This window comes from Sorex fumeus, unplaced genomic scaffold (genome assembly GCF_029834395.1).
Source record: "Sorex fumeus unplaced genomic scaffold, SorFum_2.1 ptg000063l, whole genome shotgun sequence".
Classification (NCBI taxonomy): domain Eukaryota; kingdom Metazoa; phylum Chordata; class Mammalia; order Eulipotyphla; family Soricidae; genus Sorex; species Sorex fumeus.
In genome coordinates, this window is record NW_026606120.1 from 85,984,088 (window position 1) to 86,007,647 (window position 23,560).

Sequence of the window (23,560 nt, forward strand, 5' to 3'; positions counted from 1 at the left end):
CCTGTTGCAGATCCTATCAGCAAGAAGTATGAGCCTTTTAGAGTTACTTTTTCAAAAAAGGACTAAACAATATTACTGTGGAGTTTATACCTAAGTCACTTATAACTATCCTTTATACCAAAAGTAAACTTGAAAGATAATTCCTTTCCACAGTGCAGCTTTTTTCCTTTTCCATCAAGTGGTAAATTAGCATTTTATTCCTTGAGGTTTTGCATTTTTACTAAATGTTTCCCTTTTATCTTACATAACACCTCTGTAGAATCTAGGAGACTCACTTAACTCAGCTGAAGTCATTTGCCCAGCAGAAAATTTTTGTATCTACAGACCAGTCACATCCTGATAGTTAAAAATGGTACCACAATAGCATGTCATTTCCATCATAACCTGAAAAACATGAAGGTATATTGATCTAACATGCGAATGACTCAAATTGCAGCTATTGTTTCTGGCATGCTTAATACTCAGCTTCAGAAAAACCTGCACGTTGTTTTGTGAGCTGATTTGTGTCATAATCAGTTATAGAATTCTCATATTCAGTCTAGTAAGACATAAGTCGCATTTGTAAGCTCAATGACGCACATTAGTAATTGTTTATTTTCACTTATTTTTATCTGCCTCTTGTGGTTTGATTTGCTCCCAGTACATTTCAGCTCAATAAATGTTTCTGATTTGGTTCTACTCCCCCTGGCTTCATAACTAACTTGCAGCTTCCAGTCACATCTCAAATAAATATTGGCAAAGCAATTTAAATCCTTAAAATGTCTCAGCAGATTGATATAGTCTCAGCTAGAAAACAAATCAAAACAGAATTTCCAATCTGCACTGTGTTCATGCACCTTTATCACAGGGTTATTTGACTATGATGAATTCAATGAGTCAAGCTATCTTTTGCATGTTTCTCTCACATTGAAATAATCAGCTAAGCAAAAGTGATGTTTAATATATTGCAAGTATATCTCCATGTGATGGTAGCTATTTCTTGCGAATTGAAAGAAAATTGTAGAAGAATGAGCTCATAGATTGGGTCTGACAGAACACATTATGGTAAATTCAAAAGAAGCTTTTAGATTTAGATGGAAAATATAGCTGTTGAACTGGCAAATTGTCATGTCGAAAAGGTGTCCTGGGAATTACACTTAAGAAGAAAATGTTAGGTTAATAAGTTACTCTCAACCATAAATTTTCCTCGTAGGACTTGACTGCCAATATCGTTTGCTAGCATCAAATCAAGTAAATTGTATACTTTTACATTTTCCAATGTCTTCATTTTCCAGTAAACAGTTGATAAATTCTCTAGGTTTTTAATATCTAAGCAAAGTTAAACATACTTAAATACAGAGCTGAAGGGGAATACATAACTAGTGTTTGGAATAAGTTAGGGTATGCATTGTGTACCATAATGGTTGCAGCTTTAGTCTTGATATTCAGTTCATATTCTTAAGATTCTTGCTGAGGGGCTTGGGAAATAGCTCAGTCATGAGGGCTAAGTTTAAAACTCAGCACTTTTGACCCTCAAGCATCACCAAAGTGTATCTTGTTGATCCCCAGTATCACAAAGTCTAATGAATTTTAAACCCTTATATTGAACAGTCCAACCTAGTTGACAACTTTTGTCAGGAGTAGACTTTGGACTCCTTCTGCTTATAAAAAAACCCACCCCTCTTGCTGAGTAGCATCATGTTCAATTGAATAAGAAGAAGATACATATCGAATCTGATAAAAAAAAAAAAGATAATGCTGAGAGTTTACTGTTTCTACACGTGTAGTATTTTTCTCAGTAAGTGCTTCCTTGTTAAGTACATTTATAAAAGAAAATAATTCTTTTATGGAAAGAGTCCAAATAACGACTCCATTTTGAAATAGAGAGTAACATGCCTGTTTTTTTCTTTACCTATTTCACATCTACGAGCAAACTTTTCTAGCTATTTCCATACAACAGAACAAGAAAACAAGAAAGTAAGAATGAAAATATACTGGAAGTGTGTGTGTGTGTGTGCATGTGTTTGTGTGTGTTTGTGATGCCAAGAATCAAAATGAGGGTCTGAGGCAGGCAAGACATGAACTCTGTCACTAAGCTGTTTGTCGGTAATGTGATAATTCTTTATAAAGTTCTCATAAAAAATGAAAAGAAAAGGGTGGAAATTGTAAGTCATTCTATCAAAATAACCAATAGAAAATCATGTGTCATGGACCTATTTCCATTTGATTTGTAGTAGAAAAACATAACCTCATTTAAGATTCTTTGACACATTTTTTTTTTTCAGATCCTTTCTGGGAAAATACAGGATTCACTGAGAAAAGAACTTGATCATCTTTTCTAGGCTAGAAAAATCAAACACAACTAATAGTCAGATATTTATAGAGAACAGAAGATAAGTTTGTGAACATTTAAATTCAGATCTTCTGCTTATTATTTAAGGAACACAGGATATCAACCTAATTTATTCATGGATGAATGAAGCATTTCAATCACTTGGTCAAGGAAAAGATGAAATTGTACCTCAAAGAAGGAGAGAGACGAATTTGGCAAGATGATCCACAAGGAGAAGACACAGAAATTTGAAGTAAATATTCTCATCAGTCAGTGAGGGAATTATTCCTGTTTGCTTCCTTGACAAAACCAGGAGCTTCAATCATGTTTTGAGATAATCTTCACTTTACACAATGTTATTTTTATCTATCAAATGAACAGTTGGAAAGAGGCATAGAAGAATCTGGCCTTGGTTTCAAAAAGACTGCCATCCCTTATTCTTCACCTTGTAAGCATGTTTGAAGACATTTCTGTCACACAAAATAGGAGATAAAAATGTTTTATTGAGGAGCTTTATGTGAGATTAGAGTTTCCATGACTATTTGCATAATAATGGGGCACACTATGATATTGACTAAATGGGTCAGAAATATTCTCACACATTTAGATGTTCAATAAATCTTTTTTAATCTCTCAGTGACATAAATGGTCCCATAATTTATGTAGATGCATGTGAAAATTCTAGAGACAGGTATGTGTGGGAGATTAAAAGTCTGTTCTTATGTAGTTGGTGCTTTTGCCTCCAACTCCACTTCTTAGCTTGTACTCTGGGAACTGAGGTTGTTATTTTATTCCTAGGGAGGCTCACTCTTGCTTTTATACCTTGGTTTACACAATTGCCTTCATTTGGATGGTGTAGCCTATCCATCTATTCCCGCTAAACAAATGAAGTTTAAGGTTCTCTGAAAACTTTCCTGGTGCAGACACCCAAAGGTATTTGCTGATATCTAGAGCATTTTAGTAAATATCAAGCAGTCTGCACTTGTTATGTGTAAGTGCATACACTTTTGCATGGTGTGTATGCATCCATTTCTGCATTGTACCATTTGTACAGTTTCTCTCTACATCCCGCATTTAAAGCTTCTTGAATGAGTGGGACCATATTTCAACAGATGTTTTCATCAAAGTGAATGACAAAATTCTTACTACATCAGAGTTACCAGAAAAATATTAACACAAACACTAAAAAGTGACCCAGAGAAGCTAATTAAACACCCATAACTGACTATCCTTTGTGCACAATGATGAATAGACTTCAAGCCCATATGTTCACTTAATGTTAAACAGAAAATGGTAAAAAATTATAATTTCCATCTGTATTTTACTTGTTCTTTTTTATAACAGAGAACCATGTCCTTCTATACCTAGATGTAGTTCTATAACTAGTTCTGGCTATGGAGATGGAACTGAAGCATTATGTCAGTTCCTGTGATGTGTATTTTTTAAAGAAAATAATTTATTTGCTTATTTTGTAGGGGGAGTGAAGATTTATTTATATTTTCCAACACAAATCTGATGACTGATGAGCAAGCAATCATTTGTTCTAGAAACAGTCTTAGAGGTTAATGTTATGAACCTGCCTCATTATTACAGACTTGATGAAAGGTGGAGTGGCGGGGGGAGGTAGTTAAAAATTAGTTAAAAATTAGTAGAATACAAGAGTCAATCAAAGTTTCCTATATTAAATTTTATTTGGGGACACACCAAAGTGTGCTCAGGGCTTAGCCTTGGATATTGCGCAATCCTGGTTGTGTTGGGACACAATGTAGTGGGGGTACAAGAGCTTTGCAACCTGAACTCTATTATCGGCTCCTTTTTCTCTCTCTTTTTAAAGTGACTACTGAACTGGGCATAAAAATATTAGTAGCATTCCCAGCTTATTAATATTTTATGCCCACATTTAAACTTATTAGAAGGATCATGTTCTTGGTTCATCAACATTGGTCATAGAGAGATACCTCATACTTTTTTTTTTACTTATCATTACTCCCAAGAATATCTAGCTTAGATGATTTGTTATTTGAGGCTGCTATAGAATCCTCTAGATTTCAAATGTTTCTAACTATAGAAATATTTATGGAAATGACATTTTCCCCAAAAGTTTAAATGCAAAATAGCTAAAAGTGGAGTTTCTCCATGCTGAAATAGTTATAACTTTGCTTAGTAACTATAAATCTGGTTACACCTGACTTGGCATGTATGCATGTGTTTGTTGGAGGGAAGGGCAAATTATTTATATGTTTACTTGCTTTTGTTTTTATGCTGGAAGAGAATGTCTAACTGTTAAGATATAGTGTTCTTAAAGTAAATTAAATTAAAAATACACGGTATAGAGAAAGCTGATCCACTTAACAACAATAAAGTCTCTTTTCCAAGTGTGTTCTAAGGAAGATAATTCTTATACTGTCATAGGATAAGTATTTATATTATCCCTATTTTGTACGAGTGAAAATTAAGCAACAAATTTCAGCGGTTTTCTGTACTGTATCTAAATTTATGGCACAGCATCTAAATTTATGGCATAGCAACACAGTTAAATTCAAACCCATATTTTCTCTCCCTCTTTTCATAAATTATGGGAACATTAAGTATAATCATAAAATATACCTATGAAGAGGGTGAGCCTTGGAGATTGCTAACGTATAAAAAAAATTAGCCCATTAGAACCAAATGAGATTAGCAATTTCTAAGAAGTTGAGTTGTTAAATTGTCCCTATGGAAGGAAAAAGGAAATTCTTTAGTCTGACATGAATGGTGTTAGACAATCATAGCCTTCCAAAGACAACTGAAGTAATTACCTTGGAGAGCATCTTACTCTGAAGATTTATATTTCCCTCTGAGTTTCTGTGGGTGATAAACAAGATGGTACCCTGAGCAGCCTTAAATGTCTCTTTAATTCTCATGATAACATTCCAGGGTATTCATAATTATTAATTAGGCTTTTAGGATTACTACTGAGTAAAAACGTGAAAACTGGAGCTAAGACTCTAAGCCTGGGTAGGACATACTTTTCAAACATACTAGTTGAACACAGGCACTGAGACCCAGTATCATTAGACAGATGGGTTATTGCTCAGTGATCTGAGGATATGTGGAATGTTCTATGGCCAGTCCCCCACAATGTAGAAAGTATTATGCCCTTTTTTGACACCCTATCAGATAATGAAAATCTCTGTCCTGATGCGCCTAAAACTATAAGAACCTAGAAAACAGGTTAATTTTCTAAGTTAAAGAGCATTTGCTTATGGAATCTTTGAATATTCCTTTTCTGAAAACAGGTGGATACTCCATGCTCACAGAGGTCATATATTAAGTATATTAATAAGGTGAATTTTTAATCTGTGAGTGGAAGAGAATATTATGGAATAATTGGAAGGTATTTATCAGTTTGACTCATACTAGGGGGAGCAGTAGACCTATTTACATTATAAGTACATCCTTTCTTCCCTCAGAACTCTACTCCCAGACTTAGTTGTCTGGGTGACTAGAAACATAGGCAAGGAGTCTTTGTGATAAAACGTTTTCCTTCTAAATGATAGCATTTGTTCCTAGATGCCTCCAAACAAACCAAGATCATCATAATGTTTCCCTGAGACTTCTAGTTATTTGACACCACCTTCCCCTTCCCTATCCAAGGTTATCAGAGTTTGATTGTTGAAATATAAGAGGACATACAGAACAGGTGACTTGAGAAAAGCAAAGTACAAAAACCAACTGGTGTTTCTTAGTATTATCATTATCATGATTCTTTTAAGGCCTTCAGCTAATTTAAACTATGACTGAATTTATTTGAAAAGTAAGTAGCATTAGTATTTCCGACATGGTATCTTCCATGTAACATAAAGTGTGGGTTGAAAACCTCTGGACCTATATACTTTCATATATTGCCATCTGCAATCAACCATCTGCCAGAATGAGAAAACTCAAGTGGACTTGAGGAAATCAAAGTTGTGTACTTAAAGTAACAATAATTTTAGAGGTTAGCATTTAAAGCTGAGTGAAGGATTCAAAAAAGGAATGTGAATCTTCCCCTTTTTAAAAAATTTTATTTTATTTTATGTTGACTTTTTTGGGTCACAATCAGCAATGCTTTTTGGGGTTACTCCTGGATCTGCACTCAGGAATTACTGCTAGCGGTGCTTTGGGGACCATATGGGATGCCAGGAATTGAACCTGGGTTGGCCGTGTAGCAAGGCAAACATCCTACTGCCTATACTATCACTCTGGCCCAGGAATCCTCCTTTTTTTCTAATTATCCAGCGCCAGTTGGCTCTTGTCCATAATCCCTTGTGGTAAGCAGATGATTATCGCTACTTACCAAGATCATTGCATTGCCATGTCACATCCAAGTTTTTTAAGGTACCAGTGCTGAGCCAAGGTTATCTCTTGAACTATGTATGAATTAATAAGGTCTGGGTCTCTAGACGAAGCAATATAGAAATGGGAATTATGAGTCATGATGGAGGAACAGGACAACGTGAATGAGAATGTCCACATTGGTCACAATGTAAGCTGTCAGGTCTGAAATATGTTGCGGAACCAAAAAGATTATTTCTATGATGGTAAGTCAGGCAAAGCAAGCAAAGAAACAAATGAGCCACACAGAGGAAATTCACAGACAAAGGAATCAAGAAAGTAGGGTAGGAAAATTTGATTAGCTGGTGAGAATAATGCACCTTTTCCAGTGTTTATTCCTATGATTTCAGTTAACGAATGCTTTGAAGACATATAAATGCGGTCAAAAAATCTCCAAAATAATTATTCTTATACGCAAACCAAAGGACAAGGGATAACTCAATGTGATTTTAGTTTTTTAAGGAACGGTTTCCATTTTGTTAGATATACTATTGGCAATCAGTAGAAAAACAGTGGATAGAAGTTGGAAATCAGATGAAGGACCTGTGTTCAGCACGAAAGAGCACTTTTAGGGAGAATACCCAAAGTCCATGCTTCATGGATATGCTTCTTTTCCTTTCAGCTTTGCAGAGGGGAAGCGTTCATGACAGAAATGCTACTTTAAGCAATTTGAGGTATAATGTCTTCTGCCCTCTGGCGGCCACATTTTCCCTGCTTAAAGTGGAAGGAAGAAATCTTACCGTGCCTAACGCAGGTATATCTGGACTCACAAGACTCTTGACCAAACTGTATTCTTGGTGCCCCCGATCTTCTAAGCGTTTTCCTTTGATCAAGATAGAAAAACACTAACTAGTTTTGCAGCTTGCCGAAAAGTCTTACTTTTTTCCTGTTTTCCTTCTCCAATCTTCGGAAAATTTTCCATGCTGGTTCTGAGACATGAGTCCAATTGAGACAGATTCCTAAGACTCTAACTTGATCTGAGATGACTCTAAGCTCTAAGGTCTTGAAGCTTCTCTTAAGGACTTTGATAGAATAATCATTTTGTTATTTCAAAGGGAATTTCTAAAAGAAACCTCCAAGGTGACAACAAAAGGTTTAAAAGGACGATAGCACAGTAATAGACTGAATGTTACCTGGCCAGAAATTAACTTGTCCTTTTCTCTCTTTGGTGTCTGGGACACAGAAACAAAAGAGTCCTTTATCAAAAGTGACAAACTGTCATTCCATTGTGTCAAATGCAAATAGTTGGAACTGACACCAGCAGAGAACAAGGATCCAGGAATAAAAAGCCACTTCAATGAAGATTAGATAATCTTATAGCAATAGATTTTAAGACTCTTGGATTCCACAGATAAGAACTCCATATAGTTATAAACCTGATAGTTACAAATATGCATAAATATTTTTTATTGGAAGTGTAATATATAATATGTAACCATAACCAAGAGCCATACTGTTGAGAAGCAGTAGCTAATTTAGTTCTCTTTCTCAAAATATGCTAAAAGCCATATATATCTACCCTGAATGCATAAGGATCTATTAAAATAAAACCAACTACCATATGATAAGCATGTGTTTTATGGGACTATTTATGCATAGTCATAAAATTCAAGTAGTATAATATGTGCCTAATAAATAATCACATAAATGACTGAAAAATGAGGAATCCAAAGAAGCCTTTTAATTTGTACCTAAAGTTTTCTAAACTTCTGGAAGTCCAATGAGCTATCCATTGAACTATGGAGCCACTTAGTTTTCTAAACTTCTGGACAAACCACAGGGTGTTTCTAAGTTGCTCCTTTTAGTCAGTGCTGAATTGGACCAAATTCAGATCAAGGACAAAATTAAGTAATTTAATTCATTTTAATGTTTTTTTATATGTGGACTGCTCTTATCCTGGATTCCACCACCCCCAGGATGGATGAAATTAGGCAGAACTGCCCGAATATTCTGAAATAACTGAGACAAATTTGTAAGTGGGGAGCTCTACCCCCACATTCTAGAGAAGTCCTTTGTGCAAGTGTCATTGAGAGTGTGGTTATAAGATATTCTATTTTCTCCACGTGACTCCTTATGGGAGGGTTGGAGCGATAGCACAGCGGGTAGGGCATTTGCCTGGCACCTGGCCAACTCAGGTTCTATTACTCCGCCCCTCTCGGAGAGCCCGTCAAGCTACCAAGAGTATCTGTCCTGTGTGGCAAAGCCTGGCAAGCTCCCGTTGAGGTATTCAATATGCCAAAAACAGTAACAAGTGTCACAATGGAGACATTACTGGGCAAAATAGATGGACAATGGGAGAACAGTAACAGTGACAGTGAGTCCCTATGGGAAAGGACTTCATGGATTTCTAATCTGTAAGAAAAAGCAAGGATTATACAGCTTCTGGGGAGAGTTAAGATTGAGTTTAAGTGCTGTGTTAACTCATTCTATTTTTATTTGCAGGCACTAAGAAATCCCGCTTTAGAAGAGTTGATGACGACTTTTGGAGCAACTTTATTGTTTTATAGGCACTTACTTGGGTGCCAATGCACTACTGAAATTTAAAAGGAGGAAGAAAAGGGGTCAGAGTCATTGAACAGTGGTTAAGATGCTGCAGAATCTAAGTCCATCCCAGACAGTACATATGATCCCTTAAACCCAGCCAGAGGTGATACAGGAGCACCCAGCTAGGAAAAAGCCCTGAGCATCACCAATGTGGACCAAAACCAAAACTACACCAAAATATTGAATTTCTCTCTCTCCCTGACACCTCTCATTATGTTGAAGAATGTGTTATTTAATGTTTGTGAGAAATGTTAACAATGATTGTTTTACTAAGAACCTGATTTCTGAGATATATTACAATATCACTTTTGTTACACATAAAGAGAAAGAATATTCAAGTTAATTTATTAATTTTAATTTTATGACTTGGTTGAAATCAGAAAAACCGTTATCCAATTAACATTTAATATAATTATACACCTAACTAGTTGCAAATCTGACATAATAAATTCAGGAAGCTCTTGATTTCATGTACCTTTTATGACTTTTTGTTTTAAAAAGCACTAAAATTCAGAATTAAAGTTCTGAAAATCTACCATGAAATAAAATTTACTCCAATATTAATTTACTCCAACTCTGAAAAGAAATTTACTCCATTTGCCACCTTAATGATAAAGTGTGGTTTGTATACCCACTGGAATAATATTAATACAATATTAAAAAAAGCTCATGCAAAAATATAGATGAATCTCAAAACAATTTTGAGAAAAAGAAACTAAACTGAAGAGATCCATGCTTTGCACCTTCTTTCAAAATTGACTAGGATCCTTTCCTAGTTGCTATAAAAGTAGCTTGATTTCTTTCAACTAAACAGAATCACATGATTGTATTTCATCACATAATAGGCAAATATTTTAAGCAATCCAAAAAAAATTTGTAGAAGAGTGGGATGCAACCATCATGTGAAGTTATATTTTTAAGATTGAAACCAGTTTTTTGCACTAAAAAACCCAAAATCTTGCGCAACAATTATGTGGAGGAGTAAATATTTTTAAAAATGCTGCAAAATTTAGATGTGTTCATTTCCAATTTCAAGTCTCACAGATAGCTGGCAATATGTTTGGTGTATATGGCTATTTAATAACTGCTTAAAATACTTTTATACTAAGACTACCAAAGGTCCAAGAGTGGGGAAGAAGGGACCTTGATACAATGGTAGAAAGATATTGGCGACTAAAGTTAGGCATGGTGTTGTAGCTTTATAAACATAAAGTAACAAGATTCATAGTATTATAAGCCATGCTAGCCTTGATCTAAAAATTAAATTTATGTAATTAGTTTGATTTGCTCGAGCGGGCCCAGTAACGTCTCCATTGGAGACTTTGTTGTTACTGTGTCTGGCATTTTAATGACTAAGATATTTGAAATATGATATTTGAGATGATGAATATTCACATAATGAATAAGACATCTGCAATTATTAATTTGATGTTTTTATCACCTTACAATTTATGAGGGATTTTATTCTAGCTTACATGAGACTTTTTTTTGTAGGAGTACTGCTATTTATTCAGCCACTGATTAGCTGATTGAATTGAGCATGAACTCCACCTTAATTTTATTTATTTTTTTCTTTTTATATTTATTTATTGAATCACTGTGGGAAAAGTTACTAAGCTTTCAGGTTTAAGTCTTGGTCATACAATGATCAAACACCTTTCTCTTCACCAGTACTCATTTTTCACTACCAAGAACTCCAGTATACCCCCCTCCCACCCCTCCAAATGCCTGTGAGGCAGATGATTTCTACTTAACTCTTCTCTACATTGATTACATTCATTACTTCGAGAAAAGATGCACTATTGTTGTTTAGAATTTCCCCCCAAACAATCAGAATTGCTGAAAAGGCATTGTGAAATATTTTGTTTTCTGTAGCTGGTTATGAGAATTATATAATGTCACGTGTCCACAATTTTGGATTCCTACAAAGAGCCAGATAATTACGAGATTGGTTTCTGTGTGTCTGGTGTTATGGCGGTGCCAGAGAGCGGCTCGTGGGGGGGAAGTCTTGACCTTGGTAGGGCGTGAAGGACGTACTGGTATCACCCCCCTTCCCATGAGACTGCAGCTGCCCCATCACTGTCGGCTCATACCTGGCTTTCCTATAAGCTCTGAAGCGGCAGCCAACTTGCTGCCAGGGGGGAAAAAGGCAGAAGGGAGCAACACCCTTTCCCTCCTGGGGAAGCATGGCGCCATAGTTTAATGCATGGTCTATTCACTTTTCTTCTGCAAGCTGCTGGGCTCTGGACTAAGTCCTTTTGCCTCTGGAGCAATGGCCGTGCCAGAGAGCCACTTGTGGGGGGCAACTCATGACCTCGGTAGGGCGTGAAGGACGTGTACATGAGACTTTTTTTAGGCTAAAATAAAGTGTAAATATATCTTTAGAAAGATGATGTGGACTTTTGAAGGTAGCACACTGCCCTTGCAGCTCTTTCCTATTTCTATGATCACTCTTTCTTTGTGTTACATATCAACCCAATCAAAAAATAGAATGTCTAAATCTAGCCATAATTTTCTTTTGCTGTGTTATGTTCAGTTCTCCTGAAGTACCATTTTTATTAGCTCTGATACCAGAACCATTCTAAGTATTCCAGAATTTTATGTAAAGAAATTCATATATGTTCACTTTTGTTTCATATTCCCCTCCAGTGGACATTATGCTTTTGAGGCCATCCATGTTATTTTGTTTATAAATAATTTTCATATGAAAATCCAATGCTTTCGGGGCTAGAGAGATATTACACCAAATAAATGTGGCTGACCAAGTTTTTATACCCAGCACCATATATGTGCCTGGAAGATGGCGTATAGTGATCCCTGGGCACAGAACCAGGTGTATTTCCTAGGAACAGCCAGGTATGTCTCAAAAAACAAAATTAAATTAAATACTGTTTTGGGCTCCGCTTTATTCTCTCTTATCCCTGTAGCATCATTTATTTGTCCACTAATGTATTGGCAAACATCATGGTTATTTTCATCACTTTGATTATTGTAAATAAACTTGCTGTAAACATTTCTGTTACAAGTATTTTGTCATATTTTTATTTCTATGGGATGAAGATCTAAAGGTGGAATTGCTGTTCCTTAGGTAAAGCAGATTTAAAAAATAATACTAATAATGATTTATGTTTTAAAACACAAAGTAATTCCCAAAAGAGAAGCTTTAGTATATTTTGGGGTGTCTTCTACTGTACTATTTAAGACTTTTTTTTTCTTGACTGGAGACTTACCTATTTAGGGGAATTCAAAATGTGACTTACCTACTTAGGGGAATTTGAAATCGCCCTTGGCGTTGCATGTGGCAGCACAGTTGTATAGACTCTTTTGTGAAAGGTTTTGTTTCCATGAATTCTGGGAAGTGCCAACATTAAGAATTACGTACTCTGAGTGAACTTTCACATAGCTGAAGTTGGTGTCACCAGGGGACAAGCCCAGGGATTAAACAAATAAGCTACTTCAAGACAAGGAGCATTTTTCTTTTTCCTTGTAGAACGTGACTCATAGAACTCCTGAATGCATAGCAACAAGATAGATGATTTCAGATTTAGATGATAAAGACATCTCAGGATACTTATGCCTCAAGAAGCTGAACAATCCATGGATCAATGTATCCCCCTGATACTCAGCTGTGTTTGCATATTAGAATCATATTGAAAACCTTAGAAATTGAGGTACCAAGGCCAGAACAATAATATAGAGTGGCTAGAGTGCTTGATTTGTACTGGGCTAATCCAGGTTTAATCCCCGGAACCCATATGTCCCCTGAGCCTTGCCAGGTGTAATACGTGAGCTCAGAACCAGGAGTAAGCCTTTAGCATCACTGATATGATCCCAGAAGTCAAAAACAAAACCCAAAATGGAGGCACCCTGGACACCTATTAAGAATTCAGGGTATATCAGTCATCCAACTAACTACAATAGATAACCAAGTTTGAGAACTGCTATAATATATTTGTTCATCATGATTGAGAGGATACTACTCATATATCTAATCTTTCACACTGCATCTATTCTGAAAACACCAGAAAGGAGGGAACAGGGAACATTTTCTTTTTCTTTTCAAAGAGATTTAAATAAGTAAGACTTTCTAGAGTACATGGTTGTATAACTGCTTGTTTTAATCAGGATTCTTTGTGAAAAATCACGCATACCTAGGAAATGTATCTGTGCTTTAAATGAAGAAATTAAATATCTAATATTATATTTTGTTATATCATAAACAATATAAAGATTTTTTCTATGTATGTGAAATCTTCTCATTCTAACTTTATCTTTGAATTGACAGAAACATGTTTTAAGCCAATGAGCCAGAATTCAAAAATTTTATGTATATGATTTTATACATAAAAATCGTAATTTTTGTTAGGTAGCATAAATGTATGAAACGTCAGTTGGAGTGATAGCATAGTGGTAGGTCATTTGCCTTGCATGCAGCCAGCCTGGCTGAGCTGGGTTTGATTCCTCTGCCCCTCTTGGAGAGCCCGGCAAGCTACCCAGAGCATCTTGCCCACACGGCAAAGCCTGGCAAACTACCCATGACGTGTTCAATATGCCAAACACAGTAACAACAAGTCTCAAGATGGAGATGTTACTGGGCCTGCTTGAGCAAATTGATGAACAATGGGAGGACCATGCTACCATGCTATTAAAACATACCTGTCACTGTCACTGTCACTGTCCTCCCATTGTTCATCAATTTTCTCAAGCAGGCCCAGTAACGTTTCCATTGTGAGACTTTGTTGTTATTGTGTTTGGCATGTCGAATACACCACTGGGAGCTTGCTAGGCTTTGCTGTGCAGGCAAGATACTCTTGGTAGCTTGCTTCGCTCTCCAAGGACAGAGGAATAGAACTCGGGTCAACCACGTTGGCTGTGTTCAAGACAAACGCCCTACCCGCTATGCTATTGCTCCTTCCTGAACAGCTATTAACAAGGAAATTTCCTAATTCACTGATTTTCTGTTTTACTTTACTGCAATTCTGCAATTTAATATTTTAAACAATACTGCATATTTAACTTTTTTTAATGTAAGAGTATTGCTATTTATTCAGTCATTGATTAGACTGATTGAATTGGGCATAAACTCCACCATATTTAACTTTTTAGCAATTCATTTGCTTCCAATAATCAAATTTGCTTTTACAAAAATTCACTTGATAAAATGTACTTCATAAAGCTCATTTTATATACATGATTTAATCTCTCTCTAGTTTAATGCTAACTTTCCATTTTATTTAAATTTTCTAACATTGACTTCCTAATAACTCACAAAAGACCCTAGGTAATTTTCATTTCATGGTTCTAAATGTAATAATCTCTGTCTTCTATTCCTATAATGTGTCACCCAAGTAAGTAGATTTTATTCTTCAGTCAATACAACCTATTTGATAGAGTTTATTATGTGAATATATATGAGAGTGTGAACCACAAAACTAGCATAATGCCAACTAACCTTAAATCAACTTCAATGAAGAAAAGTCTGAAAATCCAGGAGAGAAATCATGCAACTATATGACTTTCTGACACAATTACAGACACCTATTTGAAGATAGTCAGAAACAAAGGGCTAGAACCAAATAGTAATTTCACTTTACTCTGATCCAGAAAAGTTGGAGAACATTCTTTTTTTTTTAACTAATTCATCTTCATAAGAGACTGTGATGTCTCTCTAAATCAAGTCAGTTATCAGTCCCCTGTTCACCATCCTGATAAAAATCACATTGAGACTGGGACCATAATTCTCTTCATACATGAATGCTTTGTACTGTAAATGAAAGAACAGTTTGGTTGGCACAAGGTATGTGTCATCTTTGAGCGAGTCCCTACATCTGTGTCTCCAGGCTGATCCTGTCTCTTTGGAATTTCACAGGCCACAGCCTTTCCTTTAAGTCCTCTCAACAACCCTGGTCCATGCACCACGCAATTGGCTCCCTGCCGTTCTTTCTAGCACACTTAAAACAAAGTGTCACTGCCATTTGCTTGGCTACGACTCAGTTCGTTTTCTTCCTACCTTCCCAGTTGCTTTGACCAGTGGCTATCTTGACAGTTGGCAAACAGAAACTGAGTTCAGATATGTCACATAAAATCTGTTGGATGAATATTTTCCTCTGGGAAAGAGTGAAAGTGAAATTCCATCCGGACCCACCCTCTTTCCAAAACAATAAACATTTCCTGACTGCCACAATTCCCCTAATCATTGAAAGCAGGGCAGTTATTTTGGAATAGGCAGCTGGACTTTATACTTGCCTGGGCCATCTGTTCTCGCATTTGGTTTTTAAGAAGGTGACTGAAGTGACTACAATTCACAGCAAAGAGGAAGATTTCCATCAAGAAAGCGTTTGAACTTGATGTCACAGAAAACATAATTCACAGATACTATTGGGCTTTCTTTTTTGTGTGTGTATTATAAATAAACTATCATGGGGAGGGAGGTATTTTCTTCAATGAATACATAATACATAAGTTTGTCTCCAAATTCAGGGTCTGTAAAGCCACTGATATACATGAGATAGACATTTAAGGAAAATCAAATAATTTCTTCCCTATGCTTTCTTTGGACAGAGAGGACATTGCCAAACAGTTCTCAGAGCACTTGGATACCACTGGAGATTTTCTGCCGGCTCAGTAATTAACTGAATGCAAGAGACTGGGAGTGCAATGCTATTTGTTTTGGCGGTGCTTGGAGGTTTGTGTGTCAGAATTCTAAGCCTACACCCTGTAATTCTCAGGGTACCAAGTGGTATTGGAATCCAAACCTGGGTGAGGACCACTCTAGACAGGTGCCCTAATTACTATGCATTTCCAGGTCCCTCATCTCTGCTCTGTGTAGGCATAATTCCCAAGGTAGAGAAATATCCTAAGTTTATTTTTTAATTAATTTTTTTCTTTTTAGGGTTCAGGGGCCAATCTGGCTGTGCTCAGAACTTACTTTTTGGCTCTGCTCTCAGTGATTATATCCGACAGGCATGAGGGACCATACGGCATGCTAGGGATAAATTCCTGGTTGGCCACATACAAGGCTACCTACCCTACCCAATGTACTATTGCTCCAACCCCAACAACTCGATTTTAAAAGGTGGGCTGTAGCGATAGTATAGTGGGCTGGGTGTTTGCCTTGCACACAGTTGACCCAGGTTCAATCCCCAGCATCTCATATAGTACCCCCTCCCAGCACTGCTGGGAGTGATTCCTGGTAGTGAATGCAGAGCCAGAAGCAACCCCTGAGCATCATCTGGTGTGATCCCAAAAGCCAAAAATAAAAAAATAATGAAAGATGAGCTAAAGTAAATAAAAATTATAACTAATAAATTTACAATGTGTAATGAAGTAGGTGCACCTGAAACATTGAGAGTGGAGGTGAAGATGCTTTACTAAACTTAAGATGTTTCTTCAAGTGCATACGTGACTTTTAATTTTGATTTTCTGCTACATCCTTGGCCTTGTGCCAGGAGCGATAAAATGCCTTTTATGTTGTTTCAATAGGATTAACCTCACACACACACACACACACACACACACACACACACACACAAAAGCAATAAGAACATTCAAGTTTGTTTAGTAGAAGATAAGGAGCAAATCTGTACTATATGTAAAATCATGTAGATTGTATGTGGAATATACAGTAACAGAATGGGACACTAACACCCAAGAGTAGTGGAGATAAGGACCAGGAGATCTGCTACATATGGTTCCCCGAGCACTACCAGGAGCAATTCCTGAGTGTATGAGCCAGGAGTAACCCCTGTGTAATGCCAGGTGTGACCCAAAAATGAGAAAACAAACAAACAAACAAACAAACAACAACAACTGCACTTTTCAGCCCATCATGCAGATGGAAGTGCCAGGAAATTAAACTTTAGCCAATAAAATATTAGTAGAAGTCCATTAAAAGAGGGCATCCAGAAAGATCATTTGGGGCCAAAACAATGGGCAAAGGTTTTGTTTGACTGTTTTTTGGACCCCTATGAAGTGCTCAGAGCTTACTCCTGACTCTGAGCTCAGGGATCATTCTAGGCCAGACAGTGCTCTGAGCACCACATGGGGTACCAGGGATTGAATCCAGGTCTAGGTATAAGGCAGATTTCCTACTCCCTGTTCTGTTTCCCCAATAGCAATAAATTAATTTTTTTCCCTTTTTGCTCTTGCCTTTTTTTCTCTTTCTTTTTCTTTCTTTCTTTTTTTTTTTTTTTTGCTTAACAAAAGGTTATTTATTTGAAAGGACAAAAAATGTGGTAGGAGAAATTAAAGGAACCTGATTTTTCTTGAGGGAGGGGACCACACCCAACAGTGCTGGGGCCCTACTCCTGCTTTTGTGCTCAGGGGTCACTCCACTACTGCTCAGGGGAGCACATAATGACAGAGGTCTGTATCCTATGCAAAGCTAGTGCCCTAACACCTGGACTATCTGTGCCTGCACTTTACCCTGAATTTTAATGACATTATACTTTTCAGAATAACCCTGGACAGCCTACTTTTAGACTTGGATGTTACCTAAAAATAAACTCCATTTGTTTTTGGTTTCCTATTTCTACTAGCTGCAAGTAGAATGTCTGATCAACTGCATAAGAACCCTTGCTATGATCTCCATGAAAAATGTCTCACATATTTACATGCTTGCTGCTTTTATAACGATTCTAGCCTCGAGCTATTATCTGTTATACAGTTTATAAAATACAGTTTATCTCAGAGAATGGATTCAGTCATAAATTTATAAAACAAAGACAACACTTTTGACAGCAGGCAGGGAAACCAAAGAGGAAAACATTTTTGAGCATTTTTACTCTGATCCTAATGGAACTGAAATATTTTCTCTAAATATTGAAAAAACTTTGTTTCAAACTCTAGACACAGCAGAGAATGGAGCAATATTCCTTAAGAAAACACAAAATAGCAATTATATTTGGAGGTTCTACAATTTATTGGTAATGATGTAGGAAAGTAGACATGGAAGGGCCCATGGCAATGGAATTCCTAGGAAATACAAAACCAATAGGGCTGAGGCTGCAAACACAAGAAACAAGACCAGATAAGACCCTCTCCTTGCACCCTGAGAATGCTGGACCCCCTCTGAGAGAAAATCCAGCAGGAACAAAAGGCCAGGAAAGGAATTTCAAAGAAGGCCATCAACCACTCCCAACTCAATGGTCTTGCAACCACCCTAGCAACAAACTTACCTAGCTAGATGGCCCATGTGGGGCAGCTTGGGAAAAATTCTATAAAAGCCACCTTGAACAAAGGAAGGGCACACATACTGCCCAAACCCATGTGCTGTTTTGTGCCCAGATGAAGGAGCACTTGTGGCACCCCAGCACATGTGACTCCCACATCTCTCTTGATATGTGCACTTTCATGCTTCCGTATCTAATGCTGGGATGTATATAGAGGCTCTCTCTGCCTTTGGAGAAGCCCAACTTCTCTCTCGAGCACTTACTCTCTTCCACTTTCTCTCCCTTCTTCTCCTTCCTAAAACCCTCTAAATAAAATCTGTTTATACTTCACTGCTCATTTACTTCTGAAATTCTTTTCTGTGCATCAAAACAAGTACCAGGTAACCCTGGGTAAGGCCTAGGACTGGCTCTATGACGGGGCTCATCGTAGACTTTATCAAGTCTAGTCTTCCCAGATGGTCCTGAGTGGCAGAGGCCGGTTGGGAGAAAGTCACCATCTCTCTTCTCCAAGCCTCACAGAAGCCACCCGTGGGGCCCACTGACTTCAGTATTTAAAAATTTAAGTTAGAAAAATACAGTTTTTCATTGTTGATTGCTTGGTATGTATTTGCTATTTAAAAAGGGTAAGTGAGGAAAGGAATGATAATATGGCGGTTTATTCACTTGCCTTGCATACAGCTGGCCTGGATTCAATCCTAGGTACCCCATTAGGTCCCCCAAGTCCCACCAGAAGTGATCCCTCAAAGACATTTTTGGTACCATTTATAGATCCCACCAGCAGTGCAGTCCTTGGACTATATGTGAATACCGCAGGGTGTAGCCCAAAAATGAGGAGAAGGATGAAGAGGAGCAGGAGGAGGAGGAGGAGGAGGAAGAGGAGGAGGAGGAGGAAGAGGAGGAGGAGGAGGAGGAGGAGGAGAGAAAAGTGGCAATTGGAAAAGTAAGCATTTTGCATCTAAAATCAAATGCTGAAATACAAATTAGGAGAATATGGATGGAGATTAATTTAAGAAAGCAAATAATATTCTCCATCCCTTCCTTGAAACACAAATTTAATCAAAACCTCAAAACAAGTTTTCATTTGACAATGACCATTGACTTTAAACACTAAGCAAAGGCACTGAAGAACACCTAGTAAGAACACAAGTAATGAATATAATGTATAAACTAGTAAGGGCTTGATACACTCTATATACTTACATATGATTTATTTAATAATGATAAAATGTCACTGTAAGCTGCAATTGTCCATTGATAAGCTAAAAATAATGTGCCATGGTAGATGACAATTTTAAAAGTCTGAACAACTTATTCCACAAGGAAGAATGACCGAGATGGGCAGAGGTCAGAAAGCACGGAATGCTGTTAGATCATGTGAGCGGAATCGTAACCCAGTTCTACTTAATCCAATAAGAGCAGCTGATCATTAAGTAACCACAGACTTCATCAACTTTAAATATCTTTGAGATGTGTAAATCTTCCTGCTCGTTGTATTTTGGAAATGTTACCTTGACACTGGACCAAGCAACCACAGTTATTTTCTAAAAATGGCCATTCGAATTCTCTATAAGTAGTTCCAGGCCAAATATCCAACCTCGACTTCTCAAATATACTATAGGAGATCCCCTTAGAGTTTCTGGTTAATAAGCTGGGACGCTGAATCATTTTTTTTAAATCTCATGCTAATTTTCCTAATTCTTTGGAAAAATTGTCTCTCTGTGGTTAACATTTACAAAGTCATAGATTAGGATCATTTGTCTTGGCTCCAGCTGTTGACATTGATCAATAAGCTGTTTTAGCACTCAACTATATAAAAGATTTACACTTTCTTTCCATTGGAAAACATTCTTTGAAATCCACAGAGTCATTTTAGGATCGGCTATAAAGACATTTTTGGTACCATTTATAGAACTGAAAACCAAGTGCTGAATATTTCATGCATGAAATAATAATAGTAGAAAACGAGAGTCACATCCACTCATTAACACTTTTAAGCATTTTGTCAGTGGGATTAGCATAAACAGCTTCTCGAATATAAAAATTACTCTATGAATAATATTAATAATAGCAATGATATACTTAATATACACATATAGATTGAATAGCATAGTTTTGGCTAGAAATTTCAAAATAGATTAGTCATGAATATTCAAATGACTATGCTTTGGGCTATATAAAACTGCATATATATTATGTATTTATTTTTAAAACATATTATCAATTCCACAATAGAGCAAATAATCATAAATTCTTGAATACTCTAGGAACCTAACATGATTCTTGCTCGTAAGAAAGTCACTAACAAAACCCATGTTGATGAGTAGGAAGAAAATAAAATTCAATCTTATCATGTTAGTGAAGAAGCTTATTTTAAAATGCTATCTATGGGGGCTGGAGCAATAGTACAGCAGGTATAGCATTCGCCTTACACATGGAGGACTCACATTGTTCAATCCCTGGCATCCCATGTGGTCCCCCAACCGCTGCCAGGAGTAATTCCTGAATGCAGAGCCAGGAGTAATCCCTGAGCATTGCTGAGTGTGACCCAAAAAGAAAAAAAAAGTAAAAATGCTATCTATGAACCAGTAACTTTATTACCTTTTAAAAATGGTTATGAAGTTGACTGAGAGATAGCAGGGAAGGTGCTTGCCTTGCATGTGGATGACCTGGGTTCGATCCTGCACCCTGTATATAATTCTCTGAGCCCCATCAGGAATGATCTCTGAACTCAGAGGCAGGAATATGTCCTCAGTATGCTGGGTGTAGTTCAAACAGCTACCCACCACATCAAAAAATATTTTTAAAAAATTCAAAAACATGATCTTAGTGTGCTGAATACCTAAAGCAAGTCACTTCAGTTTTCTGAGTATTTTTCCCACACAAAAAAGAAAAATACAGGAATAACTAAAATGATTAATGGGCCTTTTATGTGACTTCCTACAATTTAGCTAAGATATTTGGGGATGGTTAGTATAAAAATATGATAAAAAACTAATATGTATTCTTTAACATACATAGCTAAGCTACTTTTGTGTTGGGACAATTCCCCTGTATCACAAATGTATGTGTGCACACGTGTGTATTTTTGTGTGTGTTTTTGTTAATGTGAGATGAATTGAAAATGACAAAGATCTGAAATCCTTCATTTCAACTCCAGCTTTCCAGGAGGGAGTATTCCAATTCCACTCGGAGGAAAATGAATTTGAAACAAGGTGTCTATCACTGTGGGAAAGATAACTAGCTAAGGTAGGACACACGATGAAGGAACTTGAAATGGTCTGATAAGCAAGAGAAACCAAGTATCTGTGATTCCTGTCATAAATTTCCACTAAGCCCATTATCATCTATATTTTATATCACTCATCATGATTTACATTTAAGTTTTAAGTTTCTCTATTATCAAGGCAACGTGTTTTACAAGAGTGTCGGTGTTTAGTTTATACTTCGAATATAAAAAATACTGCCTTTATTACTACCAATTAAACAGTATCAAAAAGCTGCGAAAATAACAAACCCAGTGGCAGATTAAACCTCATTATATATATTTTTTGAGATCTTTCACTATTTCACAGCATAATACGTTATCTACTTAAGTAGTGCACTGAGTGAGCGGTACAATGAGAGAGATTGATATGTATTATTAGTTACACTTTGTGGAAGAAATATTTTCCAGAGTAGCAACTCAGACTCTGCAGTAAACACCATTAATCAAAGATACTATAATGCAGCCAGAAACTGCCCCTTAAGCTCTGTTGATAGACTGGGTGGTGGGGGGAGGGGGATTTGGATTAATTTCTTCCAGTGGTATTTCATTTCAGTTTTCTAACTCTAAGTTCAAATGTGAGCAGAGTAAATTATATTGTGGACTCCACGCATGAAGGGCTAAAAAATAATAAATCAGATCTTCATTTGCAATGGATTCACTTTATTTTGGCCTCTTAAATTGCACCTCATTTAATCTGATCAAATGATTGCTCATTTGGACAAATGTATCCCTTATAAGTGGCCTTCCATTTAATATAATTTTAAGTGATTTGTAAAAATTAAGTAAAAATTATCTTTTTCAAATTTTTGAAGTGTAAACTACTTTAATAATTAAAATAAAATTTAAAATCTAAAGTCAACCTGCAGCAAACTATAATTTAATAAAATTATATCAATAATTTATATCAACATTTTATTGAAATCGACGAAATTTTATAAAATTTAAAAATATTTAATTCATTTATTTAATTCGCTTCTCAGCCTTTTGGCTAAGATCAAGTGTAGTATCTATTCTTATCAGTTTAGTTTTATTTATCTGATTATTTTTGGCGTGGGCAACACACAACTGTGTTAGGGGTTTACTCCTGTCTCTGTTCCCAGTGGTTACTCCCATGATGCTCAGTTGACCATATGTGGTGCCAGAGACTGAACCTGGGCCAGCTGCATGCAAGGAAGGCAAACATCTTATTCATTGTGCTGTCTTTCTAGACCTACAATATATATTTTAAAGGTAAGAGGGTTTACAGTTCATGAAACTAAATTGCTGTCAAATACCAGAGAATTAAGTGCATTTAACGAGTTAGAATTATCACTATAGTTGTATTTATTTATTTTTTTAAGTAACTTTCTTCAGCAAGATTTCTAGTATGCTTTATTAAATAAGTATATATAGATTAAGTCCGCCACTAGAAGTTTAATTTTATTCTTCTCAGTATAAGTATTCTCTTTTTCCTGTTTTGATTAAATAAAATATTTTAATGAGTAAAGGTAAGGTAAAGGTAAAGGCCCTCCCGTTGATCATCGATTTGCTCGAGCAGGCCCAGTAACGTCTCCATTGGAGACTTTGTTGTTACTGTGTTTGGCATATTGAATACTCTCGGTAGCTTGCCGGGCTCTCCGAGAGGGGCGGAGGAATCGAACCTGGGTTGGCCATGTTGGCCACTTGTAAGGCGAACGCCCTACCGCTGTGCTATTTTATTATTAATTCATTCAATCTTACATGATTTTCTTTCCAAAACATTTTGGAACTACTGCCACACCTTTGTGATGGATGATTAAGGTACTTCACACTTCCAGGTTTTATTTACAAGGAAAGAAGAAAAACAGAAAGATTTTATATTCATTTTCAATTCATGTCTTGTTTAAGTCCTATTAAGTGACATGATTGAGAAAAACACTATTTTTTTCTGAATTT

The 23,560-nt window shown here is 36.5% G+C and overlaps 2 pseudogenes; one reads left to right on the plus strand and one right to left on the minus strand.

Annotated features, from left to right (window-relative positions):
* Positions 1 to 313: 313 nt before the first annotated feature.
* On the minus strand, positions 314 to 486 carry LOC130036362 (uncharacterized; annotated as a pseudogene).
* A 22,128-nt stretch (positions 487 to 22,614) lies between these two features.
* LOC130036401 (uncharacterized) lies at positions 22,615 to 22,778 on the plus strand (annotated as a pseudogene).
* The last annotated feature ends 782 nt before the right edge of the window (positions 22,779 to 23,560 follow it).